The sequence below is a fragment of the Pholcus phalangioides genome, unplaced genomic scaffold (genome assembly GCF_987345545.1).
Source record: "Pholcus phalangioides strain wild (caught in Gottingen) unplaced genomic scaffold, Ppha-v1.0 ptg000013l_1, whole genome shotgun sequence".
Classification (NCBI taxonomy): domain Eukaryota; kingdom Metazoa; phylum Arthropoda; class Arachnida; order Araneae; family Pholcidae; genus Pholcus; species Pholcus phalangioides.
Window position 1 is genome coordinate 3,603,683 of NW_028301606.1, and position 7,413 is coordinate 3,611,095.

Genomic DNA, 7,413 nt, shown 5'->3' on the forward strand with positions numbered 1-7,413 from the left:
TGAGAGGAAAAACACGTTAGGGTTTTTCATCGGTAAATATTTGATTTTTGATTTTTTTTTGCTTTAAAAAAAATCACTACTTTCATTATTTATTATGTTCTGTATTTTTTAAAATTTGTTTCTATTAATTTTTAGTGAGTTCAAGAGCTTGTGACGCATCCGGTAAATTTGAAAAAAATATATAAGATATAAAATTTGTGTGTCTGGAAAGTATAAAATGGAAATGAAGTACAAAAATATTAAATATTAAATGACAATGAAATGTATAAATGTGTAAAATAAAAAATTTGAATTAAATATAAAAATAACTAAAATATGAAAAAATGAGTAAAATATAAAAATGGAACTATAAAATGTGAGCTATATTTTTCTTATCAACCTCTGATCACATGATATTTGGAAAAAAAACATAATGATTATTTTCTATTATTAAAGGAAATTTTAAGGGAAAAATTTCCATAAATCTGTGGTGTTTGGTCAGAACATGATATTTCCAAAAAATGGCTTTGTGATCTAAAAGTAAGTCTTGGCACTTATAACTAATTGGAAGTGAGATAAATGCACAAGTACGTGCGTGCGGCTAAACAACATGCTGATGTATGATATTTTTATTTGTATATGGGTGCATGCTTTATTTTCGATTTTTAAATGACAATGAAAATGCTTATTATCTCAAAAATGTGATTTTTTAGTTATCATGCTCTGACCAAACACCACAGAAATGTTCGTATTCGTATTTTTGTGACGTCACTTATTGGATTATAAATCTGTGTCCTTTTTGCAGCTTTCTTTTATTGGAATAGAAATAAATATATTCAGCATATAATTTATTAAAAATAATCACTTTAAGATTTTCTAATGGCGTGTAGACGCACGTGAGTAGAAAAATAGGTATTTTTTTCGACAGAACGTGCCATACAACCTCTTATACATTAAATCACCATCTTATATTCGTTATGATTTTGTTATTGATGGATGAAATTTATACACTTCGCCGTCAAATATACAATTATATTTTTTCAAAAGAAGAGAAATTTGCATCTGTAGATTATACGTAAGAAATTACGAATTTGGAAAACGTCCAATATGCCCACGTGAAATTAATATTGATGAAAACAAAATAATGATAGAAATTATATATTCAGTTCTGGTTTTGAATTGTGTCAGAAATTTTTAAAACACGAAACACCATAAATTAATTCAAAAACACTATCCAACTGAATGTCAAGTCAAATTGGACAAAACCTATGTTAAGTAATTATCGAACAAATATAATTATTTTTATGGTCGTATAACCATTACACACTTTCGTTCCATTGATCCTGCAATGCTTTATATTCATTCCAGAACATGGATAGGGGTTTTTTTTTCTATTACTTCACATTCCACAATTTAATCTCTTAATGTGACTTCATACATCTTTCGAAAATATCCTGACGTATGAATAAAATATTAAACAACAATATACCGTCGGCATGAAATTCTCAATCTCATTGTCTTGATTGAATTAAATTCCGGAAAAAAAAACCCGGCGAAATCCATTCAATTCAAAGTTCGAAAATACCAGGACATACACGTATATATCATTAGTAACCTCGAATGAAAATAAAAATATAGTCTCAGACCTGTGTAACGTGTATAAGACGGATACCTCCTGTGATACTGTAAATGAAGATTGACGTTAAACTAATATTTTTTCGTCGCAGTCGCGGAAGAATTAGATTTTTAAAACACGATGTGCATATGCTTAATTTAATGAAAATCCCTTCCTCGCAATTGCAAACGGGACTATGGCAATGAAAGGAAAAATAAGTCGAAAACTAGAAAAAAAAGGGAGAGAAATTCCTATCCACGTCGAAATACTCGCAATTAAATTAGCGAGTGCTTCCTCTACATTAGCTTTATACCCTTCAAATCCTACCCTTCATTTCGAAAAAGTCTTTGTTCGAGTTAAATCCTGTCTAATTTACCTCCCGGTATATAACCTAATTAAAAATCCTCTTTTAATTTAATCTGATATATATATTTTTTTTCATTTATTTTTTTAATCTCGAGTTCGTATCTCGAGTTGAAATGTGGCGGAGTCTTTATATACTGTCAGTGTGTATGAAATCCCCTCCAGCTTTACGTCATTTTCTGATGATTTCCCGGGCTTTTATTACTACAAATTAGAATTTTAAGATGTGCAGGCGTGTCTTAAGGTTTATATAACAGACGTAAATTAGATACTTTGGCAAAGTTATATTTTTTTTTCTTTCTCTCCTCCCTCGTAACTGATTATTTGCCATCTCAAAGAGGGATTATGATTTAGTGGGAATTGATGTGTAAGGATCTCGAAATTTGAGATATAAATGTAATTAGGTATAGCTTTTCATGTACGTGTATACGTTGATTTTCAAGGGAGATTAGTCGTGATACACGACATTCATTATTCGCTCAAATTTCAGACTGATCGATTTTGTTATATTTTGGACTCAATTTTACGATCAGAAATTAATTTCTGAGTCCACGTTTCAATATATTTAGATATATGGTTGGATACGTTATTAGAGTGGTTTTGTATTTCTTTCAATTTTAAGACAGAGTGGTTTAGATTTACATTGGATCTTATCTGAAACAGAACTGAATTCATTAATATCTAAGAATTTCACACATAACATTTTTCTGATGAATAAAAGGTGTAAAAGGATTTATGGCTGCCGTTTAATATTTATTTCTTACTGAAATGATACGTATTCATATTGGAAAAACATCGAAACTTTGTACGGAAAAAATTAACGATAACGACCCCATTCTTTCCACCGGAAATGGGAGAGCTATATATGCTGCGGTAAATGTGATTATACATAATAACCGGTTATTATGCATATTTACCTATCGCCTTGGTAAGTTCGATAAATTTATCATTTTTATCGGTAAATATGCATAATACCCAGGCACGGTTGGTAAATTTGATAAATACTAAAAAAAATTATAATTTTTACTGCAGGTTACGCATAATACCCAAGAGTCGTTGGTAAATCCCAGAAAAACTAAAACAACTAAAATTGATGAATGCTACAAAAAGCTATCACTTGTACCGGTGATCATGCATAAAATATTTCAGTTTGGTGCTGATTAAATCCTTTATGAAATGTCGTATGTTACTTTATGGAATAGGATTTTTTCCGAGTTTCAGTAAGTGTACAGTAAGGAGACAAGAAAATGTGTTCTATTGAGGAATCAGCTAATATCTGTGATTGTCAGGCTAAAATAAAAGGCTTTCAAAAAAGGCGAGATATCTCGACAATCCCGGTGAGAGTATTGAGGAATGTACCAGTAAGGCGTTCATTCTAAGTAGAACACGTGTGAGGGAAATAAAAAGCGCCCATTTCATCTATCACAAAAGATTCATAACCACAATATCCATTGCAAGATGAAAATACAGAAAAATGTCTCTTATTAAATTATTTAGCATTACTAACTGCTTCAAGCAGTTTCTCTGGCCAGCATTGTCTCATCTGTTTTCCGCTCTGTTCATTCTCCCACAATGTTTACAAGCCCCCAATATAAACCTAAAAATAAATCAATACTATATACCCAAAGGGTGAAATTTAATGGTCAGTCACAACCTCTTTTCCTACCACAGATATCGTTCCGTCTCTCTCTTCAATGAGTACAAACGGACACAAAAATTCTAAACTATCGTCCTATATAATTTTAAAATTTTATTGGATGCTTTGGAGTTTGTTGGCAGAGATGTTTTTCTTTCTTTTTTACAATTTTTCTTAAGGCATGTCCAACTTAGCTCCAGTTTTTCCTTGTCCCGGTTTCTGTGTACATACACAGAGAGATTTACTCTTACCGCAATAAATGGCGGGTATTTGTTATACAGTCGAGATTTCGTTTCTGTCTTGATCTAAGCTCCGTGGAAGGATTACATGGCGATATACACTCAAAAGCTAGACATTTCTTTCTGTGGTACTTTTTGTCTCGTTCATATTTCTCAAGTCCTGAGTATAACATAATACACTGTGTGGAAAAGGCTTTGTATATATATATTTTTTTTTCTTCTTTTTCAAGACGTAACGTTGTCTTTGAAAAGTAAGAAACGGTTGTGTGAAAATGTTGGTAGAAATGTCGACTCTTCTTGTTTTGGGAATCTCACGCTCAGTAATATCCCCATGTTTGGGTGTCTCGAAAACGTGAGTTTAAAATAGGTGTAGTTGCGTTAATCATATTGATTGACGAATTTTTCCCATGGCGAATGTCGATATAACTGGTGAGTTTTAGAAAACCACTTCCAAACATAGTATCTTTCGAGAATTAAAGTCTTTAAAAATTGTTTCAAATAGTTGTGACATTTAATGAATTAAAAATTTTTGGAGATTATTTTATGATATTCTCATATTTTCCCTGAGTCCAGGATTGAATATTTTTCCGGTAATGATTTCTCGGCTTTGGAAATTATTTGAATATAAATCTCTGTGAAACGAATTCTCCAAAATCGAACACTATGATTCTCACCCGAAAGGTACGATCGTTTATTCCTTGATTTCGAAGGTAGATGGCAGTATTGCTATATCACAAAAACGCTAAACATTCAATACATGCTATAGTATATTTATTGCAGGGTTTCTTCACGCAATTTCAATGCAATATGAGGGTAATCGTGATTTATCAAATATTAATAAAATTAGAAAAAAATCAACTTTTAAAAAAATTGGAAAATTAATTTAAAAAAAATTAATTTAATTAAAAATTAATTTAAAACAACTAGAAAAATTATAATTGAAACATTATGACAATTATGACTGAAAAAAATTAGGAAAAATTAATAAAATATATTTAGAAAAATAAATTTGAAAATTGTAGAAAAAATAAATTTGAAAATTGAAGAAAAAATAAATTTGAACATTTAAGAAAAAATAAATTTGAACATTTAAGAAAAAATAAATTTGAAAATTCAAGAAAAAATAAATTTGAAAATTTAAGAAAAAATTAGGAAAAATCAATTTGAGTATTAAGAAAAATTAATAAAATGAATTTAGTTCCATGTTGACTTTAGTATTCATCTTTATTGAGTAATCACAATATATATTTCCTATATTTAATACACAAATTATACTTAAAAATATTAAAAATTCTTATATTTAAAAATATTTCTAATATAACGTTACAATATTCTCAATAAATAATTCACAGAAAAAATTATTGCTTAGATAAAAAATGGTGCACATACGCGAATGCGCCAACATTTATTTTTCTAAAAAAATATATTAATCTCTCTCTCACATAGTGTCTTACGTTCCTATAAATTTCATTATTGGTTTATTAGTGATGAAGATCGAATCCGGAATTCATACATAAGCTAGATTATGAATGTCGCTTTCCATTTGTTAATACAAGATATACAGAAGACTAGATGTTGTGAAGATATTTATTATTTGAGATGTTAATTTTTTTTAAGGAAGGGAAAAAACTCATCTCTGCCTCTACCGGAAGTCGAACCCGGGTCCCTCGAGTGCCGGACGAGTGCTCTGACCACTAAGCTACATAGGAGACAGAGACTTTCCTTCGCTAGAGCGTATATGTGCCGAACGGAACTGTGCAATGGATGGTGAACCGATCAGCTAATAGCTCATGGACGACGAGCCATCAGATAGCTATATATATGACATGACTGTCGCTCTCCACTTGTTAATACAAGGTATACAGAAGACTGTGGAGAGTATTGCCGCTGTGGTGGTCGAGTGGTTATAGTGCCCGACTCGCGATGCGAGGATCCGGGTTCGAACCCCACAGTGGTGGTCGGCTGAAGTTGGTTTTCTGTGGTTCCCAACTTCAAGGCGCAAATGCGAGCCGATCTCCCCGTTAAAAAGTCTCGCCACAGAGAGCAACAGTCATACAACTAAAAATCATTCAATCATAACACTTCACTCATAGTTTGAAAAACTGGTGGCAGATGGCAGCACTACACATAACAAGCATTACAGAGAAACAAAAAACTCCATGCCAAGTTTCACTACACGTACACGCACATTCCCGCATGTACCGATTCGTTGGGGGTTCCGCGGGGGGTTGTGGGCGGGGTGCATGTGTGGTATAGCAGTAGTAGGTAGGGTAAAAAAGGGCTCGGGGATCCATGATGTTCTTAAGTCAGCCACCTCGTTGGGCAATTTGCCTGTTGTGGTGTTGTATTTGTATTGTATTGTATTAACAAGTGGTGTATTAACAAGTGGAGAGCGACATTCATGTCATATATATAGCCATCTGGTGGCTCGTCGTCCATGAGCTATTAGCTGATTGCACAGTTCCGTTCGGCACATATACGCTCTAGCGAAGGGAAATCTCTATCTCCTCTGTAGCTTAGTGGTCAGAGCACTCGTCCGGAAATCGAGGGACCCGGGTTCGACTCCCGGTAGAGGCAGAGATGAGTTTTTTTCCTTCCTTAAAAAAAATTAACATCTCAAATAATAAATATCTTCACAACATCCAGTCTTCTGTATATCTTGTATAAGCTAGATTATTCGATAAATTTGTATATACGGATTACACACCAACACGGGCTATATGCAGAAAATTCCGGTTAAATTGCATTAAATATAAATTTAAGACTTCAGTTGCAACTCACGTATCCATATGTTCAGGCCCGTTTGCATGCGTAAAGTATAAGTGTAGTTCAGTAGTTTACTCAGTTTAGGTCATCAAATACCGTAAAATGGGGTGAATAGGAACAAAATATTTTATAAAATCACAAACATATCTACCTATTATATTCACAAAAGTATTGTCTGTACCCATCTTTTTTTTCAGTTGGCTATCATGATAATACGTTAAAAAACAAAATTTCGTGCTATTGGCATCTCTGCTTTCGTGTTTAGAAGAATGTAAGCAACGCCATGAAAAATCACCGATATTTCACATCACCAAAACTTATCCTATATGTGCAATATTACTGTCAATATAGTCGTATGATTTTTATTTTGAATTTCCTATAGGCCTATATAACGATATGTTATAATAACATTTCCATTCCTTTTTCACAGTGAATGGGGGAAAAAGTTACTAGCTGTGGCACCATAAATTTCTAATATGTGGAGTGAATAGGAACACGATGTTTCTGTGTTCCTATACACTAAAACGAGTAAAAGACGTCCCAAAAAGAAGCCAAGATCTCTCCAGAATCAACTTCTTCGGATCACTCAGACTACTCCCAACAAAATAGTGACAGAGAACTTGTGTTAACAGCATCTGATGAAGAATCAAACATTCAAATCCCAGACAATCCTAGAAAACCTGAGACTTGTTATGTCCTGGAGACTTCCTAGCGGTCAAAGTGGAATGAGGCTGAAGTATAAGTCCATAGCTAGGGCATTCAGGTTCTAATTTTTGAAAATGCTGCACCGTCAAGATGACGGATATGTTGGCATT

General features: G+C 32.7%; 1 non-coding gene across 1 annotated transcript; it reads left to right on the top strand.

Moving 5' to 3' along the window:
• Positions 1 to 6,337: 6,337 nt before the first annotated feature.
• On the top strand, positions 6,338 to 6,409 carry TRNAS-GGA (transfer RNA serine (anticodon GGA)). The gene has a single exon. It is a non-coding gene; the product is annotated as a tRNA-Ser (tRNA).
• The last annotated feature ends 1,004 nt before the right edge of the window (positions 6,410 to 7,413 follow it).